General features: G+C 42.2%; 1 pseudogene; it reads right to left on the reverse strand.

The window, feature by feature from the left end:
* Positions 1-276: 276 nt before the first annotated feature.
* The window catches only part of LOC141127452 (alcohol dehydrogenase 1-like), a 32,108-nt pseudogene continuing 7,085 nt past the window's right edge, over positions 277-25,299 (reverse strand).

Consider the following 25,299-nt stretch of genomic DNA (forward strand, 5'->3'; position numbering starts at 1 on the left):
ATTGGCATGGATACCAATATTAGTATTGGTGCAACCCTATGGGCAACCATGATGAAAGTACAAAAAGATAAAATATTTCTATGTCGTTACAAATGTTAATTGTTATTATGCATAATACTGCATCTTGGTGATATAAAAAACACTGAAGTACAGACCATTTCTATATGCTAAATCACAATCATGTATGGAATATAGAAAAGGTTAAGCATAATAATTATTACTGAATCTTTTTCTTATTTGAAATCATTTGTAGTTTGATATCAGACAATATCTTGATCATAAGAAGGTCAGAATTGTGCGAATACTAGAAAAAGAAAGATAGGATAGGTTTAACATGAATTATAACTATCATACATTTTATTAGAGACTGCCAAGAATCCTAGTATATAGATGTAAGATAACCTAATGCTAATATCTAAGCATACACCAAAGACATTTCACAACTCTGCTAGGTTTATCATTCTGCTCTTTCCTCCTGTGAGCAGGACTCCAGTGTTAGATTGAGGGCCCTGCGTAAAGCACAGAGCCCATAAGGAGTCACAATGTTACCCTTTCTTCTCCAAGTCTGCCGTTTAAGGATCTTGGATTACACTGTATGTGGTGAACTGGGAATACTAGCTGCTCTACCTATATATAGGCACACACATGTACATATCTATCAATTATTCTACTGTTTTGTCTTATGGTGCATATCACATGGATTATCGCCATGCTTTTGCTTTTGATGAATTTTGTGAAAGGGTGAACCAATTATTCTACATTATACAGTAAAGGATTTGACCCTAATTAATCCACAATGTGTAAAATGTGACCCGAAATTGGTTGATTTGACGCTGACCAATTTTTTTTTATAAAAAGTGGTCCACCTCTGATCAGGTCAGGTATTTTATTAACTGATTTTTTTATATATGTTTATAAAAATATTTATATAAACAAAAAACAATAACCCCCGTCTCCCCAGGACACCAGTCTATCATGCTGTTACATGATGTATATATGGGGTCCCAAGCCAAAAAATGTTTCCCTCAAATTGCCAATGCTAATAGGCACAGGACCTTTCCACAAGCAAAGGGTGATTCATTTCAACTTATTTGCCTCTTATGTAACTTTGCCCCCTTATAACCCTTACCCATTAAACCTGACCATGCTCCAAAGTACCAGAGCAATACTGAAGGGCATTTTGCCTGATATCAGCACTGTGGGGCCTCACATAAAGGCAGTCCCCGGGTTACGAACACAATAGGGACTATAGGTTTGTTCTTAAGTGGAATTTGTGTGTAATTCAGAACAATTCATTTTTAAGTGTAACTTCAGCCTGTGCAGGGATGTGGGATGTTACGGGCACTTCTGGGCATGCAGTTATGTTACCTGAGGCTCTTCTGGCCATGCAGTACATGTAGTACTGCAGTATGGGACGTGTCCGGTGCTGCAAGATAGCTGCTCAGAGGTATCCAGGACCAGCATGGAGCACAAACGGCTGGCATTGAGTAGCAGTCGTTCGTAACTCGGGTGTTCGTAACTCGGGGACTGCCTGTACTTGTGATCCTCAAGCTACAGGAATCCAGTCTGTACATCTAGTTTGCCTGGTATCCGTAGAGAAATTAAATGAACCTTTGTTCCTCTTAAAGCAAGGTTCACATCGAGGGAATTGGTGACATACCTTTTTCCATTTCGTAGGTGTTCAAACCCTTCATTAATCTTCTCAAATGGCATGTAGTGTGTTATAAGGGTGTCAAAATTAAATTTCTTGTTGAGATAGTCATGTACCAATTTTGGTACATCATCTTTACTCTTCCATCCTTCAGAAAAAAACAAAAAAAAACAGATGAATACAGGTAAATTTTTTTGTAGTTTTCCCCCTGTTATTTAAACTGGTAAGCCCTGAACAATACATATTAGATTATGAGACAAAGTAAAGCTTCATTGTGATGGATAAAACCCTGAGCAACCAATACGATTTAGGGTTACGGAAAAAATTATAATCCCATAAATACATTATATGTTGAATTTATTAATATTGAATATTAGGCAATATTATCATATTCAATATTTGTATATATCTATGATCTTTGCAGCATATATTAGGGTCAGACGCATGACTCTTGCCAAGAGCTCAGAACAGTTTCATTATTTACTAACAAGAACTCTTAGGGGTTAATTTACTAAAGGCAAATAGACAGTATACTTTGCAAGTGCAGTTGCACTAGAGCTTGATAAGCTTCATTTAGCAAATAATTACCAATCACATACAAGGAATATATATAAAAAAACAGCAGAACCTCCCCTCATTTACTAAACTCTGGAGCTATTTGTCTTTACTAAATCAATCCCTTAGAGTTAAATAAAATATTGTATTAAGATATGTGAGAGATTATTGCTGCTGTTTTGTGTGTGTGTGTGTGTGTGTGTGTGTATATATATATATATATATATATATATATATATATATATCTGTGACGGAACCGTCCCATACTCTTGAGTGCTTCCGTCAGTATACCGCTTCCTCCAGTCTGAACATAGATACCAGATATTAACTGCTAGCCGACTAGCGGCCGCAGTTATACTGCGGCAGGTTGGCATGGCTGTGCAAATCCGTGTAGGTATACGTCGGCACTTTAAGACGATATTGCAGGCGCGCGCAGCATGTCCCTGGAGCCGATACGCCCGGCAGGCGCAATGTCCTCTGGGCACCTGCGATCGCTCGTGACAGAACGAGAACGGGGATGTGTGTGTGTAAACACACAAATCCCGGTTCTGTCAGGGGAGAGGAGGCAGATTGTGTGTTCCTACTCAGTAGGAACACACAATCTGTATCCTTCTCTAGTCACTCCCATCCCCCCACAGTTAGAACACACAATGAGGGAACACATTTAACCCATTGATCGCCCCCTAGTGTTAACCTCTTCCCTGCCAGTGACATTTATACAGTAATCAGTGGCTATTTTTAGCTCTGATCGCTGTATAAATGTCAATGGTCCCAAAAAAGTGTCAAAAGTGTCCGATCTGTCCGCCGCAATGTCACAGTTCCGATAAAAATCACAGATATCCACCATAAAAAAAAAAATAAATAAATAAAAATGACATAAAATCTATCCCCTATTTTCTAGATGCTATAACTTTTGTGCAAATCAATATACCCTTATTGTGATTTTTTTTTTACCAAAAATATGTAGAAGAATACATATTGGCCTAAACTGATGAAGAAATTTTATTTATTTTTTGGGATATTTATTATAGCAAAAAGTACAAAATATTTTTTTTTTCAAAATTGTTGCTCTTTTTTTGTTTATAGTGCAAAAAATAAAAAATGCACAGGTGATCAAATACCACCAAAAGAAAGTTCTATTTGTGGGGAAAAAGGACATAAAATTTGTTTGGGTATAACGTCCCACGACCGCGCAATTGTCAGTTAAAGCGACACAGTGCCGTAACGCAAAAAATGGCCTGGTCAGGAAGGGGTCAAATCTTTCCGGGGCTGAAGTGGTTAAAGCCGCATATTGCAACCAAGAACTAGACAGGACTAGCTCAGCTGAAAAACTGGAACTCTTTATTGAACAGAAATACAGGCTTTTTATACACTTGAAAAGTATGTCAATCACCACATGACCAATAACCCAAATATTTACCAAAAACATCACACAATGGATTAGATAACGAGGTAGGGCTGACTCATGGCTAATCCCCCTCTAGCAACTACTACTAGCTGACCATGATATAATTAACATGCTAGTTAATGTTAGAGGAATCTCCACCCATACCCCCCCCCCCCCACAAAGGTATATTGAAGGGAGGCAGCGCAGGAGGAATAGAAGGAGGAAAAGAAAATGGCAACACAGTAGCAGGGCCAACCTGACGAACCCTGACCAGGAGTCAGAAAAATCAAAAGTAGATATCGGACGTACCTTAGGAGAAATGGATTCATGCTCCAAGGATATGAAAGTAATCAACCCATCTGATTTTAACCTCGAAGACAGACACATTTTATTACTACAAAAAGGTTTATACTTTTCACCCATGAATAAAATGGATCATTTTGAGACCCATAAGGACATGTGCCTTTTTTTGAGGAAAGTTTATTTTAGGTTGATGTACTCTGGTGAAGGAAAAAATCAGGACAATGATAAAACAACGGAACAGGGTGATGAAATGGTGGATCTGCTGGTGTCCCTAATGAAAGAGGGAGATGCTAACTCAGAATTTAAGGAAATAGTACAAAACAACCCCTGGAGAAGGAAAGCCAATTTAAAAATAAGATTCACGGCTATGACCCAATTCAGGAAAAACAAATGGCTGGGGGCCTGGTCAACAACGACCTCAGAAAACTGGACTGGACAGGCAGCATAACAGATAACCTCACCTTGGAGGAACGTCAGGCACTAAAAGAAATACAAATGTCCAACAATCTAGTGGTTAAGAAAAGTGATAAAGGGGCAACGTGGTTTTGCTAACTGAAGAAAATTATGAAGGGGATGCACGCATACTCTTTGCAGATAAATCCACCTATAGAAGACTCAGGCTTAATCCATTTCCCCAACTGGTATCTCTTATTAATGAGAAACTTCAATTCGCCTTTGAGACGGATCTTATATCCAAAAAGGAATTGGAATATTTGAAAGTAAATGAGTTTAATATCCTTACATAATACATTATCCCTAAAATACATAAGGATGCATACATTCCCCCAGGGAGGCCAATCGTATAAGCAATTAAAAGACCCCTTGAAAGAGTAGGGAAATATATAGGCTCATTAACCACTTGCCGACCGCCGCACGACTATATATGTCGACAGAGCGGCACGGGCAGGCAAAAGGACTTACAGGTACGTCCTTGCCTGCCCGCGGGTGGGGGGTCCGATCGGACCCCCCCCCCGGTGCCTGCGGCGGTCGGCAAATCTCCCCCGGCGATCGGTGGTGAGGGGGAGGCCATCCATTCGTGGCCCCCCCCTCGCGATCGCTCCCAGCCAATGGGATCATTTCCCTGCCTCTGTATTGTACACAGAGGCAGAGGAAATGATGTCATCTCTCCTCGGCTCGGTATTTTCCGTTCCGGGCCGAGGAAAGAAGACTGCAATGTGAGTGCACAACACACACACACACACAGTAGAACATGCCAGGCACACAAAACACCCCGATCCCCCCCCCGATCGCCCCCTATCCCCCCCCCAATCACCCCCCCCCTGTCACAAACTGACACCAAGCAGGTTTTTTTTTTTTTTTTTTTTTTTCCGATTACTGTATTGGTGTCAGTTTGTGACAGTTACAGTGTTAGGGCAGTGAGTGTTAGGCCCCCTTTAGGTCTAGGATACCCCCCTAACCCCCCCTAATAAAGTTTTAACCCCTTGATCACCCCCTGTCACCAGTGTCGCTAAGCGATCATTTTTCTGATCGCTGTATTAGTGTCGCTGGTGACGCTAGTTAGTGAGGTAAATATTTAGGTTCGCCGTCAGCGTTTTATAGCGACAGGGACCCCCATATACTACCTAATAAATGTTTTAACCCCTTGATTGCCCCCTAGTTAACCCTTTCACCACTGATCACTGTATAACCGTTACGGGTGACGCTGGTTAGTTTGTTTATTTTTTATAGTGTCAGGGCACCTGCCGTTTATTACCGAATAAAGATTTAGCCCCCTGATCGCCCGGCGGTGATATGCGTCGCCCCAGGCAACGTCAGATTAGCGCCAGTACTGCTAACACCCACGCACGCAGCATACGCCTCCCTTAGTGGTATAGTATCTGTACGGATCAATATCTGATCCGATCAGATCTATACTAGTGTCCCCAGCAGTTTAGGGTTCCCAAAAACACAGTGTTAGCGGGATCAGCCCAGATACCCGCTAGCACCTGCGTTTTGCCCCTCCGCCCGGCTCGGCCCAGCCCACCCAAGTGCAGTATCGATCGATCACGGTCACTTACAAAACACTAAACGCATAACTGCAGCGTTCGCAGAGTCAGGCCTGATCCCTGCGATCGCTAACAGTTTTTTTGGTAGCGTTTTGGTGAACTGGCAAGCACCAGCCCCAGGCAGCGTCAGATTAGTGCCAGTAGCGCTAACACCCACGCACACACCGTACACCTCCCTTAGTGGTATAGTATCTGAACTGATCAATATCTGATCTGATCCAATCAGATCTATACTGGCATCCCCAGCAGTTTAGGGTTCCCAAAAACGCAGTGTTAGTGGGATCAGCCCAGATACCTGCTAGCACCTGCGTTTTGCCCCTCCGCCCGGCCCAGCCCACCCAAGTGCAGTATCGATCGATCACTGTCACTTACAAAACACTAAACGCATAACTGCAGCGTTCGCAGAGTCAGGCCTGATCCCTGCGATCGTTAACAGTTTTTTTGGTAGCGTTTTGGTGAACTGGCAAGCGCCAGCGGCCTAGTACACCCCGGTCGTAGTCAAACCAGCACTGCAGTAACACTTGGTGACGTGGCGAGTCCCATAAGTGCAGTTCAAGCTGGTGAGGTGGCAAGCACAAGTAGTGTCCCGCTGCCACCAAGAAGACAAACACAGGCCCGTCGTGCCCATAATGCCCTTCCTGCTGCATTCGCCAATCCTAATTGGGAACCCACCACTTCTGCAGCACCCGTACTTCCCCCATTCACATCCCCAACCAAATGCAGTCGGCTGCATGAGAGGCATTTTCTTTATGTCCTCCCGAGTACCCCTACCCAACGAACCCCCCCAAAAAAGATGTTGTGTCTGCAGCAAGCGCGGATATAGGCGTGACACCCTATTATTGTCCCTCCTGTCCTGACAATCCTGGTCTTTGCATTGGTGAATGTTTTGAACGCTACCATTCACTAGTTGAGTATTAGCGTAGGGTACAGCATTGCACAGACTAGGACACAGTTTCACAGGGTCTCCCAAGATGCCATCGCATTTTGAGAGACCCGAACCTGGAACCGGTTACAGTTATAAAAGTTACAGTTACAAAAAAAGTGTAAAAAAAAAAAAAAAAAACACAAACAAAAATATAAAATAAAAAATAATAGTTGTCGTTTTATTGTTCTCTCTCTATTCTCTCTCTCTCTATTCTCTCTATTGTTCTGCTCTTTTTTACTGTATTCTATTCTGCAATGTTTTATTGTTATTATGTTTTATCATGTTTGCTTTTCAGGTATGCAATTTTTTATACTTTACCGTTTACTGTGCTTTATTGTTAACCATTTTTTTGTCTTCAGGTACAGCATTCACGACTTTGAGTGGTTATACCAGAATGATGCTTGCAGGTTTAGGTATCATCTTGGTATCATTCTTTTCAGCCAGCGGTCGGCTTTCATGTAAAAGCAATCCTAGCGGCTAATTAGCCTCTAGACTGCTTTTACAAGCAGTGGGAGAGAATGCCCCCCCCCCCATCGTCTTCCGTGTTTTTCTCTGGCTCTCCTGTCTCAACAGGGAACCTGAGAATGCAGCCGGTGATTCAGCCAGCTGACCATAGAGCTGATCAGAGACCAGAGTGGCTCCAAACATCTCTATGGCCTAAGAAACCGGAAGCTACGAGCATTTTATGACTTAGATTTCGCCGGATGTAAATAGCGCCATTGGGAAATTGGGGAAGCATTTTATCACACCGATCTTGGTGTGGTCAGATGCTTTGAGGGCAGAGGAGAAATCTAGGGTCTAATAGACCCCAATTTTTTCAAAAAAGAGTACCTGTCACTACCTATTGCTATCATAGGGGATATTTACATTCCCTGAGATAACAGTAAAAATGATTAAAAAAAAAAAAATGAAAGGAACAGTTTTAAAATAAGATAAAAAAGCAAAAAAATAATAAAGAAAAAAAAAAAAAAAAAAAAAAAAAAAAAAAAGCACCCCTGTCCCCCCTGCTCTCGCGCTAAGGCGAACGCAAGCGTCGGTCTGGCGTCAAATGTAAACAGCAATTGCACCATGCATGTGAGGTATCACCGCGACGGTCAGATCGAGGGCAGTAATTTTAGTAGTAGACCTCCTCTGTAAATCTAAAGTGGTAACCTGTAAAGGCTTTTAAAGGCTTTTAAAAATGTATTTATTTTGTTGCCACTGCACGTTTGTGCGCAATTGTAAAGCATGTCATGTTTGGTATCCATGTACTCGGCCTAAGATCATCTTTTTTATTTCATCAAACATTTGGGCAATATAGTGTGTTTTAGTGCATTAAAATGTAAAAAAGTGTGTTTTTTCCCCAAAAAATGCATTTGAAAAATCGCTGCGCAAATACTGTGTGAAAAAAAAAAATTAAACACCCACCATTTTAATCTGTAGGGCATTTGCTTTAAAAATATATATAATGTGTGGGGGTTCAAAGTAATTTTCTTGCAAAAAAAAATAATTTTTTCATGTAATCAAAAAGTGTCAGAAAGGGCTTTGTCTTCAAGTGGTTAGAAGAGTGGGTGATGTGTGACATAAGCTTCTAAATGTTGTGCATAAAATGCCAGGACAGTTCAACCCCCCCCCAAATGACCCCATTTTGGAAAGTAGACACCCCAAGCTATTTGCTGAGAGGCATGTCGAGTCCATGGAATATTTTATATTGTGACACAAGTTGCGGGAAAGAGACAAATTTTTTTTTTTTTTTTTTTTTGCACAAAGTTGTCACTAAATTATATATTGCTCAAACATGCCATGGGAATATGTGAAATTACACCCCAAAATACATTCTGTTGCTTCTCCTGAGTACGGGGATACCACATGTGTGAGACTTTTTGGGAGCCTAGCCGCGTATGGGACCCCGAAAACCAAGCACCGCCTTCAGGCTTTCTAAGGGCGTAAATTTTTGATTTCACTCTTCACTGCCTATCACAGTCTCGGAGGCCATGGAATGCCCAGGTGGCACAAACCCCCCCCAAATGACCCCATTTTGGAAAGTAGACACCCAAAGCTATTTGCTGAGCGGTATAGTGAGTATTTTGCAGACCTCACTTTTTGTCACAAAGTTTTGAAAATTAAAAAAAGAAAAAAAAAATTTTTTTTTTTGTCTTTCTTCATTTTCAAAAACAAATGAGAGCTGCAAAATACTCACCATGCCTCTCAGCAAATAGCTTGGGGTGTCTACTTTCCAAAATGGGGTCATTTGGGGGGGGGTTTGTGCCACCTGGGCATTCCATGACCTCCGAAACTGTGATAGGCAGTGAAGAGTGAAATCAAAAATGTACACCCTTAGAAATCCTGAAGGCGGTGATTGGTTTTCGGGGTCCCGTACGCGGCTAGGCTCCTAAAAAGTCCCACACATGTGGTATCCCCGTACTCAAGAGAAGCAGCAGAATGTATTTTGGGGTGCAATTCCACATATGCCCATGACCTGTGTGAGCAATATATCATTTAGTGACAACTATGTGCAAAAAAAAAAAAAAAAATAATAATAAATTGTCACTTTCCCGCAACTTGTGTCAAAATATAAAATATTCCATGGACTCAACATGCCTCTCAGCAAATAGCTTGGGGTGTCTACTTTCCAAAATGGGGTCATTTGGGGGGGGTTTGTGCCATCTGGGCATTTTATGGCCTTCAAAACTGTGATAGGTAGTGAGGAGTAAAATCAAAAATGTACGCCCTTAGAAATCCTGAAGGCAGTGATTGGTTTTCGGGGCCCCGTATGCGGCTAGGCTCCCAAAAAGTCCCACACATGTGGTATCCCCATACTCAGGAGAAGCAGCTAAATGTATTTTGGGGTGCAATTCCACATATGCCCATGGCCTGTGTGAGCAATATATCATTTAGTGACAACTTTTTGTAATTTTTTTTTTTTTTTTTTTTGTCATTATTCAATCACTTGGGACAAAAAAAATGAATATTCAATGGGCTTAACATGCCTCTCAGCAATTTCCTTGGGGTGTCTACTTTCCAAAATGGGGTCATTTGTGGGGGTTTTGTACTGCCCTGCCATTTTAGCACCTCAAGAAAAGACATAGGCAGTCATAAATTAAAGGCTGTGTAAATTCCAGAAAATGTACCCTAGATTGTAGGCGCTATAACTTTTGCGCAAACCAATAAATATACACTTATTGACATTTTTTTTACCAAAGACATGTGGCCAAATACATTTTGGCCTAAATGTATGACTAAAATTGAGTTTATTGGATTTTTTTTAGAACAAAAAGTAGAAAATATCATTTTTTTTCAAAATTTTCGGTCTTTTTCCGTGTATAGCGCAAAAAATAAAAACGGCAGAGGTGATCAAATACCATCAAAAGAAAGCTCTATTTGTGGGAAGAAAAGGACGCAAATTTCGTTTGGTTACAGCATTGCATGACCGCGCAATTAGCAGTTAAAGCGACGCAGTGCCAAATTGTAAAAAGTGCTCTGGTCAGGAAGGGGGTAAATCCTTCCGGGGCTGAAGTGGTTAATTAAAGAACAAGTCTGAATTTATTGTTGAGCTTCTTGCCTTGTTGACGTACCTTGGCCACATTGTTCTGTAGCTAAGGTTCATCAATGATGTATTTATGCTATGGAATGGCTCTAAAAGTGAGCTAGAGCAGTTTTTGGATGAACTTGGAAACAACACACAGAACATCAGATTAACCTATTGTGCAGATCCTCATGAGATTTCCTTTCTTGACCTGTTTATCCGTATTGAAAACAAAAAGCTGACAACCAAGACACTCCGTAAAAAAACAGCGGCTAAGACGCTGTTACATGCCGATAGTCATCACCCTAGACATCTGGTGAGGAGCATTCCAGTGGGGCAATTTCTCAGGATTCAGAGGAGTTGCACCACAGATGAGGACTATAGGCGTGAAGCTGAAAACCTGTACAAAAGACACTATTCACACCGCTCTCTCAGGAGAGCAAAGAGAATGGCTCTGACCAAAACTAGATCCAACATTTTTAAACCTAAAACTGTTGGTGAGGATAAACAGGATGGCCCTGTGAGGATCATTACAAAATTTGGTGCACAATGGGAGGAGGTAGGTAAGATCTTTTAACTGGCATATTCTAACACGGATCAGTAAAATCAACTGTATAGTAGGCCCAAGACCAATGCTAGTGGCAAAACGAGTCAGTAATCCTAATGATATGCTGGTGCAATCTGAATTTGTAAAGTCACCAAAAAGAAATTAGCTGACTGACAGGGCATGTATCCATGTGGCCACTGTAGCATATGAAATTTTGTTGATCGCTCTAGTGTGTTCACTGATTCAGACAGAATAAAAAACAACCAAATTAGGCATTTTATTAACTGCACAGCAATTAGGGTGCTGTACATCATGGAATGTCCTTGTAAAAAATGATATGTGGGCAAGACTAAAAGATGCTCTGCATCTGGATCGGTGAGCTCATTAAGAGCATCAAACAGAAGAAAGAGACACCCATTGCACTACATTTTAATGAATACCATGCAGGGCAGCTCTCTGGCCTTAAATTCAAGGGTTTTTATGCTCTGAAATGAACCTGTTGGAGACTTTGATACAGTATTATTAAGGAAGGAAAAATCCTGGATTTTCAGGATTGGGACTTTGGCACCGAAAGGGCTCAACAATGAAATGAGCCTACAGGTCTTTTTGGAACCCTAAAGCAGAAATATGGGGGATGAGATTTTCCCCTTGGAAAATAGGTGCTTCCTGATAGTCAAAGTTGATGCTAGCTTATCTGTCCTCCCCAAGAATGAAGTTTGAATGCTATACGTGGAAATGGTTGCTAGTCTAGAGTAAAAAAATACTCTAACGCTTGAACAATTACAATGAAAGTTGTTATGCTATGTTATATGTAGGAGCCCCCTTTAAGTACGGCTGTGGCAGCTTAGAAATTGAGGATGGGATTAAGGCCCTTTTTTAAAAGCTGGAGACACAGTACATTTTTACGTCTTGATGAAGCACGTGATGACGTGCAAAACGCATCAACGTGGGCTGCACCAGTTTGTTCGGAGCCTGCCGATACAGCCTGCAGTGGAGAAACAATACATGCTACCTCTCTAAGCCCAGGCGGGATAAGACATTCAGCACTGCCGACTCAGCATCAAAGGAGACTATGATCTGTGAGGACTAGTCTTGGCACCTGATTCCCCAGTCATAAGGACGGAGACACGGACGGGATAAGCTATTATGCATCATTGAACACTAGTGAAACAGTGTATGAACGGACTACACCAGAACAGTGTAGACGGGAGCGGTGAGAGCCTGCGGGCAGCTTTATACTACTAACTTTATACATACCTGTGAAACTGGTATCTCTGCAACAAGTCCTTGGACTGAATGTCAAACAGTTTGGCCCCTATGTGGTGCTGACATATTATACGGTTTAAAGTTTCGTCCCGGTACCTCTGTACAGGGTGGGTCTTTGACATACATAGTCCACTCCAGTAGCTTGGTGCATAGCACCCATGTACACTGAACTGGATCCTTACGTGTGTATTGTCTGAAATAACCTGCAGTACAACACATGACTGACTGTTCCATCATAAAGCGTTGTCCTGGCCGAGACGTAACATATTCATGTCCATGTCATAGTGACCATGCTGGGGTGATATCATCCTCATTACATTATAGAGGTGGGCCAGCCAAATCAGGCCTAGATCGCAAAAGCCCCTGTAGTGGGACTATTATGATATATACATCTGAGAAAGGAACTGGAAGGTCTCAACTTCACCACTAAACATAGGATATTATCTACTAGTGCTACAACTCAAATGTGTCCCCACTTTAACGGCATAACGCTTATAGGTCATGAACATTGGTGATCAACTACTGTCAGGGGTGACACTGCATCCCTCTACACTGTGGGTCTATAGCGTTTACCAGCCAATGAATCTGAATTGAATACTGAGATAACAGCCCATTTAGGCTTGATAAGACCCATCTGTTGAGATGCTGCAGGGATTACCCTGTATCTTTGTGGTTTTGCTGAATGTATGGAGGATGATTGGCTATTGTCCGCATGGTTCTGAGATCAGCTGTGTGCCATTTTAATGTTGTGACAACGTTGTCTCAATTTTAATTTTTTTTCTGAGGATTGCAGGCTAGAAGCCTGGCAGTCTGTAAATTATTACACATTTTTGTATAATAAAGATTTTCTATAATTCAATAAAATATCTCTGTTGGTCCTGAGTTAAAACTTCTTTGTGTGAGGGGTCTTCTTTGACCCTTGAGTTTTTGTTACATTTGATTTGTTACGTTTTTGTTTTAAGGACCCCACCTACACGGTGAGACGGTTTCTGAGTTGTCTATGATTCTTTTTCTTCCTCTTTTTAAATAGTCTTACATGCGTGCCCAGACAGCCCGGCAACAAGGGTAACACAAAGTACATTACACATTATCCTAAGTATAAGGATACAGAACATAACACCTTCAGACAATGGCAGGATACCCCAGTAGCAGACTGTCCAGCTCCTATACTGAAGAGCATTGAACAGAGGCCAATGTGACCAGCTCTTTCAATTAACATGTATAATTCAGAATCAAACAAATCAGGAAATCTTCATATACTGTATTTCTTGAGGGAAATTGTTGATAAATATTAATGTTCTATTTGAAGTAATCCAAACCACATTCTTTTGTCCATGAGGCTCGGTTCACACTGGAACTGGCTGTGGATAGCACAGGAACGCTGTACGTCCTCATTCTCTGTTTCAGGGACAAATCAGGGCAGAATCTTTGCCTCAATTTGTCCCTGAAACAGAGCCAAAGACGCACAGCGTTTCTGTGCAGTGCGCTCCGCAGCCGCCCGGAGATATGTGAACCAATTCCATAGAGAGCCGGTCATATTCTCCTGCTATGCGAATTGGATGCGGCTTTCACGCATCCAATTCGCATAGGTGTGAACCCAGCCTTAAGTAGTTGTCCATTATTTGCTCGGTCACCCTGTGCCCTTAATAGACACAGGTTGACTTACACATAAGAGGGGCATGGGGAGCTAAACAAGGAGTTTTCCAACCTCTCTAAAATAAGCTGGGATTCACAAGCCCCCTGCCCAAATGACTCCCGTTTTGGCAGGAGACTAACACAGGAGGAGACCCCGGATAAGTTGACTTAAAAGTTAGTCTGTAGTTCCATTCCCTCAATGGCTGTACCGCACAATACCCCAAATTGTCGAACAGAGCATTACTCACCCAGCCAATCTCTGCCTCTCTTGTAGAACATACCCCCACTGGGGAGAAGTGCAGACTGACCCTTCTCCCTGGAGTCCTTTCAGCCATTTTAGAGAAGGCAGGGTGGCTGGACCCACTTTGTCATGCTGTTGGGGATCTGGGCTGACTGCCCAGTATCCCTATGGTATACAGGTGGAGACAGTAGTCCCATCCACTACCACAGGAAATCGTTTGTTCATTGAGGGCAGAGTGAACTCTCATAGTTGGTCAACCTGATTTCCAATCTTGGCTGCAGGAAATGGTTGTCATCAGTAGGTGTGGGGCAGAGGTTGTTGACTCTCTGTCCGGTTGCCAGTGCTTTAGCTGGGTGTAGAAGTGTCACTACATCAACTTGTCGCTGGTTGCTCCATCTCCCAGACTCCTGGACTCCCGCTGTGGAGTGAGGATGAATTCCTTCGCTCCTAAATCACTACATTGCTGTTGGAGAGGGAGGACGAACACCTTCTCTCCCTTCTCCCCCTGGATCCTGATCTGCTGCTGGGGCGTGGCTGCCACCTTCTCACCCTGGGCCTTCAGAACTGCCACGGGTGTTGGGCAGAGATCCTGGACCCTCTGTCCGGTTGTCAGCGCTTCAGCTGGAGAAGTTTCTTTGTAACTCCACAGATGCTGCTGGCAGGAAATCCCATGTCCCTGTCAGTGTTGTGGGAGAAAGCCGATTGCCTCTTCTCTCAGAAAGGCCAAAGCCGCTGTTGGTGCTGGGCAGAGCTCAGTAATGTTTGGCCCCAATGCCAGCTCTTCTGCTGGAGGCTCACCATTCCTTTCTTCCCCGGCAGAAAAGTTTATTAAATCCCCAATCTCTGGAACTGGTGTCTGGGGATAGAGGTTCACCATCTCCTGTCCCTGGAACTCAGAAAATGTTACCGGTGCTAGGCAGAGGCTAGAAGAGCTCCGCCCTGTTGTCCACACTTCAGTTGAAAGTTCAGTAAATGTTACATTCTCCAACGAAAAGTCAATTAAATCCATGCTTTCTGTGATCTGTGGCTGGGGTATGAGGACGGCTTCCTCTTCTCCTGAGCCCTTGAACTGCAGCTGGGAAAATCAGCCAGCTGCACCATCTCCTGTACCTTTACCCAGCTGCTGGACAGATGCATTCCTCCATCCAAGCTCCTGCTGTGCACAAACAGGTTTGTCAAGGTCAGGCAACATTTGCTGCATCCGACCATAAGAGCTCCGCTTCCAAAGCTGCGGATGGAGATGGGCAAAGAACACTGTTACTCCGCTCCATTGCAACACTTCAGCCAGGATTTTAGAGCTGTCAGTCGGTACTTCCTGATAGTCCCAGGCAAAGGGAGCCCAGACCTGCTGCTGAGCAGAGTCTAGCAGCTGTTTGTAGGAGATCTCCAGCTCCCATTCCTGACTGGCCAGAAACTCTGAGACATTCAGCATCTGATCACTGTACTCCAAGATTTCCTCCAAACACCACTCCGGATTGCGCCCAAAGTCAGGGTCCTTGGACAGCCTCTCAAATAACAGCCCCAGGCTGCCGTATCCAAAGCCTTCTGTGGGGCTGTTGTCCACTGTCCACGGGCACACTTGGGCTACATACCAGCGGAGGGCTCTGTAGCTCTTGTCTAAACGCATCTCCGACTGGACCAGCTTAACTGTGCTTTCCACTCCTTGTGCGGTTGTTTCCCCAATAACAACATTCGCACTTCATACTGCGACAGTACCTTTCCAGGATGGAGGGGAGAATTTTTCCCTGGTGGTGCTGCTCACAGGCTAGCGGTTCCTTCCAGAGTTCCCAGCGGACAGAATCATACCATACCAGCAGGACCTGCACAGACACTGGTCCTCTGTGCTGTATCCGCATCTCTCGCAACCTTGTTCAAAATTCCTTTTCCATGGGAGCTGGTATCTGTACCTCTCCTCTTCTGCTATCTGAACCTTGGTTCTCGGTGGAGGTTTGGATGTCCCAGACCACTTGCCACCAAATGTGACAGAACCGCTTGGGCACCCCGACTAGATGCTTCCTTCCGCCAACCAGCACTTCCTGCCCTCCACGCCGTTCTGAGCAGATCGAGAGCTATTACCAGCCCTTTTTACCCCAAACATAGTACACAGACAAGATGTGAGGTAAAATCCAAAAGGATTATACACTTAAAAAGTATGTCAATCACCACATGTGTAACAAAGTACATTACACATTATCCTAAGTATAAACACAGAACACCTTCAGACAATAGCATGAGACCCCTGTAGCAGATTGTCTGGCTCCTACATTGAAGAACATGGAACAGAGGCCAATGTGACCAGCTGTTTCAATTACATGTATAGTTCAGAATCAAACAAACCAGGAACAGTCTTCATATATTTCTTGAGGGATATCGTTGATAAACATTACTGTCCCATTTGGAGTAATCCAAACCACATTCTTAGTGTCCATTAAGTAGTTGTCCATTATTTGCTTGGTCACCCTGTGCCCCTAATAGACACAAGGTGAGTTACACATAAGAGGGGCATGGGGAGCTAAACAAGGAGTTTCCTGACCTCTCTAAAGTAGGCTGGGTTTCACAAGCCCCCCGTCCAAAGTGACTCCCGTCACAATACCTACATACACATAAAAAATATAAATTTAAATGTATGTGTGTATTTTGCTATTTTGTTGTATTTTTTTTTTTTTTATGTTTTTGATTTGTTTTCCCATAAAAAATGCAAATTAAATAGTTATATGTCCCTAAAGGGGGTTGTAAAGTCAGAAGGTTTTTTTAGGTTAATCCATTCTATGCATTAGGATAAAAAATGTTCTGGGTGCAGCAGCCCCCCTCAGCCCCCCCTAACGCTTAACTGAATCCCCTCTCAATCCAGCGATGTCCACAACTGCCTCGGCTGTCCGGGACTTTCCTCCTCATTGGCTGAGACACAGCTCGGCGTCATTGGCTCCCGCTGCTGTCAATCAAGGTCAGCTAGTCAATGAGGAGAGAGAGGGGGCAGTACTGAACCTCTGCTCCGTGTCTGAATGAATACATGGAGCTGTGCCTCGGCTTGGGTGCCTCCATAGCAAGCTGCTTGCTGTGGGGGCACTCAAAGGGAGGGAGGGGCTAGGAGAGCCGAAGAGGACCCGAAAAGAGGAGGATCCGGGCTGCTCTGTTCAAGACCAACTGTATAGGGCAGGTATAGCATGTTTGTTATTTTTGTTGAAAAAAAAAAAAGGAGACTTTACAATTACTTTGATAAAAAATAATTATATAGTAAAACCTTGGAAAAAAAATTTGCTCCGGAACCGAGCTTGTAATCTAAAGCACTTGTATATCAAAGTGAATTTCCCCATAAGAAATAATGAAAACTCATAAGTTACATTCCACAACCATTTGTAACCATATTGCTACACTTAGAGGCACAAAAACACAGGTTATTGGCGCACTCCAGCTGGGGTTGTTTCTGTTAAAAAGCCCTAATCAGGTGACAAAAAGAGCAGCGCCATCTAAGTGTACTGTAGTATGATCACAGTTTTAATTTAATAAATGTAGAATGACACTCACAATGTTAAAAACAATATCCAGCGTTAAGGAGTCTGGTGCTCATCTGCCTAAAGTTGCTGGTGGCTACCATCGCTTTCTGGGAAACTCAGAGACACTCGGAGACACTGGGGAACTGTTGACGTCACTTCTGGGTGCGCCAAACATGCACTACGCTGAACGCGCTCTACGCCCATCCCACCCAGCTGGGAGTGTTTTAGGGTGTCTCAGAGCAGAGTTCTCCAGAAAGTGCTGGGAGCCACCATCATCCCCGGACCTATGGCCACCTATACACCAGCAGCTTTACACAGATGAGCACCAGACTCCTTAATGCTGGATATTGTTTTTAACATTGTGAGTGTCATTCCACTTTTGTTACATTTAAAATGTGATCATACTACACTTAGATGACATTGCTTGACACTACACATATTGCAAGACCTCGATCATATATCAAGTTAAAATTAAAAAAAAATTTGCTCGTCTTGCAAAACACTCGCAGACCAAGTTACTCGCAATCTAAGGTTTTACTGTATAATGGTTAGGCCGTTATGCTGCTAATTTGATCTGGGTATTAAGTCTTCAATGACCTCACAAGCTCTCTTTATTAGACTGCTAATTCTCCTCCTCCGGCAATGAAAATGTATAAAGAGTTAAGGACCTACTTATAGTAAAAATAGGGAGAGCAGCCTAGTGACAATCATGGTTCCCTCCATAGATACAGTAGAGGATGAAGAGCACTGTAGGAAGTATGTTATTTATAAAATTACCAGGTGAACATAAGGGGTGAAAAAGTCTGCAAATTAAAACTATTGAAGTCACCACAGCAAAGGACCGATGAAATATATATATTTTTTGGGGGGTGGGGGTGGGTTGTAGGGGAGATTAGATAAGTGTTAACTTTGAGTACTTTACATTTTAAATGGTTTAAAAAATATCATATCTTTAGAAACCAATATGCAACCAGGTGTGGCCAGATTTGCTAATTTATGAAAAAAATCTTTAAATGATGGCCATATACATGGTAATTTAGCAACTTCAATTTATTTGAAGCAGCTTTTATTTACAAAAATGGCTAATGGGTTCAAAGCAACCAAAGTTCCCAATATGTGACCACAAAAACAGTTGGTGAAAGGTTGCCTTTTTTCTGTGGGCTCTTTTTTTGCAGTTGATTCAAATTTATAGAAAAATTTATAGAAAAATTATCAATGATGGCAAGGGTCACTCTAAATGTCACTGCATCGGTTGACACTGTGTACCACCAATTGTTTATTGAAATTTATACATTACACTACAGTAAATATAGTACAGTGGTTGCAAATTAATAAAATATCATGTAATTCTTGATTGTACATTACCTCCAAAAACAGCTCCAGTCAAGATGCGCCCAGTTAGAATAAGCAAGGGATCAATTGACATCACAGCAGATGAAGGAGCCAAGCCAACAATGACAGTTTTTCCATAGCCAAAGTGGGAGGATGTAAGAGCAGAGGTCTAATAATTTAGCACACAATCAGTATTCACTAAGCATAATTGTAAAACAGAAATACCATTCATAAGTACATTAGCCAACATGTAGAAAATGTTGACAAACCCACAAAATAATTTGCTAAAACAAGTTCACCTCTATGGTGTCTGAGTAAGTTGCATCTAAGTACCTCAGCCCTTGTTGCCCCTTGTGAGGAGCAGCTTTTTATTGTTTTTAGGGATTTTTAACATATGGTAAATATGCTTATAATTAGGTTGTATGTTAATTAAATGTAGAGCAAATGTGCAAAAAAAAAAAACTATTCAATTCTTTATAAATATGACACAAAATGTAATACTTCAGGATTAATAGTCCTTTACCCACACCACTTTAAGCCCTTTATTATACTTTTTTTATGCAAAATTGTCTATTTTTTTATATATTTATTACACTTTACTACCAAGAGAAAAAGTATGTCTTTTGTAGAATGAGATGTAATTTTAGCAGTAAAACATATTTAATAGCCTGTTCTGGTGATTAATCCAGTTAACATTTATTGGCTGCGCATAACTATTCAGTTAAGTAGAATTGTCTGTGGAAAAGGAGTGTAAATCCTTTTACAAGCATCTGGTTTCCCCAGCCAGCACTGTCTGAAGTTCTAAAAACAAAGTTAAGCTGGCCATACATGGGTCCTTTTTTTTTCGTTCAACCAGCGGGCTGATTGAAAAAAGCTGACCCAATTCCCCATCCACACCTTTGATGTTGCAACCCAAATCATCTAAGCTTCACGCCAACTCTCCACTGACAAACTCTGCCCAAAACTTTTTTCATATTGCATAATTAAGTAATTAAAGTGATATTCTTTGTATTAAGCTAAGAATCTTTTATTAGTGGCGTTCCCCAAAGCCCCCCCCCCCAAATACTCAGTCCAGCGCTGTGCATAGCTCTGACAGGCTTGCCTGAGAGCAGTTATTGGCAGTTATTGGCTCCTGCTGCTGTCAGTCAGTCAGAAGAGAGCAGGGGGCGGAGCTGAGCCGGGCTGTGTGTCTGAATAGACGTAAACAGGCCAGCTCAAGATCAAGCACGCACGAGTACTCCCATGGTGGGGGGGAGGAGCCAGGAGCACCTGAGGAGAGGAGGAGGATCAGGCTGCTCTGTGCAAAACCATTGCACAGAGCAGGTAACTATGACAAAACTATAACTATGACAAAAAAAAGCAAAAAAGCTTTACAATTATTTTAAAGATTACAACCTCTATGAGCATTTTATTAATGTGAGTCTCTATTTGAGAGGAAATATCCCCACCAATGGGAACACTGGCAGCAATAAGAAAAAAACTTTAAAAAAAACACAATTTATTTTAGAATAGTAAGGAAAGTTTAGAATGTCTTTCAAGCCCCACTGTGGGTAAAATCTGTTGTATTTACCATTGCTCCACACCCCACCCCCTCTAACCAATCCTTCCATGTGATTTAAGTTTTGCTATCCTTGTGAAGTCCATTTGTAAACAGGTGCTTAATAAAATATTACTGTGCTGCCTGTGTTAATTATTTCTTTGAGTACTATTTTCTGCTGTATTAGTTGCATTATTATTTGATGCTGCCCAGCAGAAGTGGTGCTGCCGGGTAGGTAAGGGTTAACTCTGCTAGTCAAGCACCCCCATCTGCTAGACAAAGCATATAAAAAGGGAAACCCTATCTATAGTACAGTAGGTAAAAGGTCTTTGCTCTCTGAATGGAAAAAGAAGGAGAGTGCTGCTAAGGATGTAATAATCCACTTTGTTACTTTCCCCCTTTGTCCCAAGGGATATAAACTCTTCTGAAAAATGGACTTATGGACTGATGAGCTTTTCTCACCTAATTAAGGTATGCCTATTTCATGAAGCAGAAGGTAGCACTAGAGGCATCACTAAAGAGCAGAGACAATTAACCACTTAAGGAACAGGCCTATTTTTCAAACTTGTTGTTTTTATATTTTTTTTTGCTAGAAAATGACTTAGAACCCCCAAACATTATATATATTTTTTCAAACACCCCAGAGAATAAAATGGCGCAGCGGTCTTACAAGTGCAATTTTTTTTTTAAAAATACACTTTTTTGATTTAAAAAATAAAACAGTAAAGTTAGCTATCTGCTGCCATAACCTCAGTATTCTACGTCAAAGTACCGATGTACAATGAGGGCGGTTTGCAGGAAGTAGTTAAAGGGCGCTGAGAAGAGAATGTACAGGAATGTGTATAGAAGATGTCATTGAGTACTGTTCATCTGTTCAGATGAGTACTGTTCATCTGTTAAATTTAAATACTTCAGTAAAAGAACTTTTGTTAAGTCAATCTGCCTGGTCTGAATTCATTAAAAGCGTGCATGTATGGCGTGTCAAAGCACAGGGCTTAGACGTGGGGGTGAAGAGAAGTCAGTGTGGACACATTACAAGGGTCTAACCTGCAGTGGAAGGAGAGGAGGCTATGTTATTGTTGTCTTCAGGATCAACCAGAGTAATGTCAGGTGCTGAAGCAGCCAGCTAGCAGTAGGGATCGATATTAAAGCACAGGGTCTCCCTTGTATCTAGCCAGAGGTGTCATAGAAGAAGAGAGAGAGAGAGAGGAAAGGAGAAGTCTTATGATGTCACTGGGGGTGAGGTGACATGTCAGCCTGTGCTGGTGGAGTGGGTATAGGCTCTGCTTAGCAATGACTAAGCAGAGGTGTGTCCAATGCGTTTGCTGAACTTTTTGAGCTGGCTGCATGTCATGTCATGTCCTCGTTTTTAATGGCATTTCAATAAAATAATTATTTTATGCTGGAAGTGCCGCCACCCTTCTCTTCATCATTCTGCATCTTTTGGCTCTGGACCAAGCTGGCACCTGGCTTGCTTTAAAGTAGTGGAGACCTTATGATTTGAATGACAAACTAGAAATAAAAACCTGTGATAGCTCAACCAACCCTGTGGTAGCACATATCTATGGAATTTCACTCACCATACAAACATGATTAGCAAAAAAGATTTTTTGGTGTCAAAAATAAATTCTTATTTCTTATTTTGACACCAATAAATATTTTTTGCTAATCATGTTTGTATGGTGAGTGAAGTTCCATAGATATGTGCTACCACAGGGTAGGTTGAGCTGTTACAGGTTTTTATTTCAAGTTTGTCATTCAATCTCTATACTGTGAGCTCCCATCCTCTCCTTCTCCCACTTTTTTCATTTTGTCTTTTTTACGTTTTTGAGGGTATCCAATCTCCATATGTGAGTATTGTTGTATTGTTTCACCTTTTTTGACATATTAATTAGATAGGCAGCACCTTGAGGGTCAGGCATATATTTTAATGTATCGATAGACCTTATGATTTGCCTGGAGTGATACAATCCCTTTGTTTCACTACAGGCTCTGCAACACCCACCAAAAGTGCTGCATTCATTGGGAAAAGTTATAGAGCATCCAACGTGAGGTGTGCACAAATAGGAAGTGACACATACACAAAGGGTTGACTGTACAAGTAAAATATGCTTGCTTCTAATTCGGAGTGCCACTGATGATTTCAGGTGACAGTGGCCTCTGCCTGTGAGTAAAAACATTAGCAAGCATTACGAGTGAGTCCCCAATTGGGTGCATTAAGCCCCAACCACAAGTTATTTTCTCACCTGATCCCCTCCATCCAAGATGCTCGCTGATACCACTTTCACATGTGCACATGTGGGGACTGGGAAAACTAAACAGGGATATTGGTTTTTTTTTTTTAACCCAGTCATCAGAGGAGGGATGGGAGGGAGAAGTGGTAGAGAGATCACATTTATCCTAGAGTTGGTCTTTAAGGTTTTTATTGCTGTATATAGGAGAGCTTGTGGCATAGTTGGTCTATAACTCTCTTGACAATTCAACCATGATCCTCAGGCAAATTGGCATGTAATCCTCTCTTCTGAAAAAGCCTGATGGCATTTTTGCACCTCACTGGACAGTAAAAGTGGTTGTAAACCCGCTCCACTAAAACAAAACATAAAAAAACCTGCAAGACAAAGGCATAATGAGCTAGTATGCATAGCATACTAGCTCAATATCACCTTAGATTGAAGCCTCCACAGTGGTCCCCATACACTGGTGCGGCCGGCGGCATCGCTCCCGGAGTTTCTGGGTATCGCGGGCTCTGGGATTGGCCGGAGCCACGATTACATCACTCGCGCGCGGGAGCCGCAGGCAATGGCACGTCAGCTGAAGCAACGGCATGAACGAGCCGTTGCTTCAGTGCGCATGTGCCGATGATGTCGGCACATGCTTATACAGGGGATATCTCCTAAACCGTGCAGGTTTAGGAGATATCCAGGGTAGCTACAGGTAAGTACTTAAAGTACAACCACTTTAAGTTGTAAAAATTACAGTATGTCTGTCGGGAGTTGCTGTGCAACCTACCAGAGTCACCTAACTTGTCTACCATCTGATCCTGCTGAAAATTCTGTCCCCCATAAATAAATGATACATAAAAAGACACATTGGTCCAGGAGCATATGAAGGCCAAATGCTAGATTAAATATTCAGCAGAAAAGCACTGTAATGCCCCGTACACACGGTCAGATTTTCCGACGGAAAATGTGTGATAGGACCTTGTTGTCGGAAATTCCGACCGTGTGTAGGCTCCAGCACACATTTTCCATCTGATTTTCCGACACACAAAGTTTGAGAGCAGGCTATAAAATTTTCCGACAACAAAATCCGTTGTACGCAAATCCGACGGACAAAGTGCCACGCATGCTCAGAATAAATAAAGAGATGAAAGCTATTGGCTACTGCCCCGTTTATAGTCCCGACGTACATGTTTTACGTCACCGCGTTTAGAACGATCGGATTTTCCGACAACTTTGTGTGACCGTGTGTGTGCAAGACAAGTTTGAGCCAACATCCGTCTGAAAAAATCCTAGGATTTTGTTGTCGGAATGTCCAAACAAAGTCCGACCGTGTGTACGGGGCATTAGAAAGAGCCTTCAAAACACACAATGATGGCAGTTTCCATTGTTTTGAACTTGTTCTGTCAGTCATAGTGGGTAGCTGACTTATATTTGTTCTTTTTTTTTTTAACAAGGCTCTTTTTGATCTTTTTGTTGTCCTCCACCTCATATTTTGATAAATCAGGCCAGACAAGGGCAAAACGGAACTTGCTTAATTTAAATAGTTTATTTTTTACATATCAGGTGCCTAGCACAGAAGACCTACTGTTCTAAATTTTGGTGGGCCAGAGAGTGAAAAAGGTGGGCTGCAAATTATGCAAGTAAGTGTGCTGAGCACCAATTTAAAGTGGTTGTAAAGGCTGAAGATAAAAAAAAAATCTTCAGTGTACAGCTTCCCCCTCAGCCCCCCCCCCCCCCCGCATATTTACCTAAGCCCAATTTCAATCCAGCGATGTGCACGAGACTCAAGGCTTTCCTGGGTCTCTCCTTCCTGACGGGCTGGCATGCAGCAGCAGAAGCCAATAGCTCCCACTGCTGTCAATCACAGCCAGAGAGGCGGGGCTGAGTGTCCACAGCAAGCGGCTTGCAAGGGGGCACTCAGAAAGGCGGAGGGGCCCAGAGCGCCGGCAGGGGACCCAAGAAAAGGAGGATCGGAGCTGCTCTGTGCAAAATCATTGCACAGAGCAGGTATGACATGTTTGTTATTTTTTTAAATAAAAATGTTTTCTTTATAATCTCTTTAAATTTAAAGGTGCTGCCGTGTTTTTTCTCTATATGTGTCTGTATCTCTTCAACAGCAAGTCTTTAATAGTGTATGCATGTAATAATAGGAAACGACAATTTAACTTACCGCAATCATTTTACTACTCATTTGATTTTTGTCACTAACCATTACTGAAGTGTTTCCAATGACTCAAATGCATAAACCACACCATCATCAGTCATCTTTGCCAAGACCTCATGGATAGGAATATTGTAGTCCTTTGGATTAATGCATTCAGTGGCTCCACACTCTTTGGCTTTTGCAAATTTATCACTATTTAAATCTACTCCAATTATCCTGGAGGCGCAAGCATTGCAAATTTATTGTGGAGCAATGGAGGCCCACATGGGCGTACAGACATTTTTGCAAATGACCTGGAAAATTTCAGGGATACTTTTCTTTTCTTACTGAGCACTTCACCCCATCATTTTCAGTAACAGTTAGGAGACAGAGTTTGCATAGAGATCCCTGGCCTGTTTAAAATACATTTGTTTTTACCAAAGAAAGATGGCCAGGCAGCCACAGACATTGTACTTCAAAGGGTCACATCTATGGCCCTGGTGTTGAGGGTACCTTTCTCCAAAGATAGAAACGAAACTTGAAAGCACAC

Source organism: Aquarana catesbeiana, linkage group LG01, assembly GCF_042186555.1.
Source record: "Aquarana catesbeiana isolate 2022-GZ linkage group LG01, ASM4218655v1, whole genome shotgun sequence".
NCBI lineage: Eukaryota > Metazoa > Chordata > Amphibia > Anura > Ranidae > Aquarana > Aquarana catesbeiana.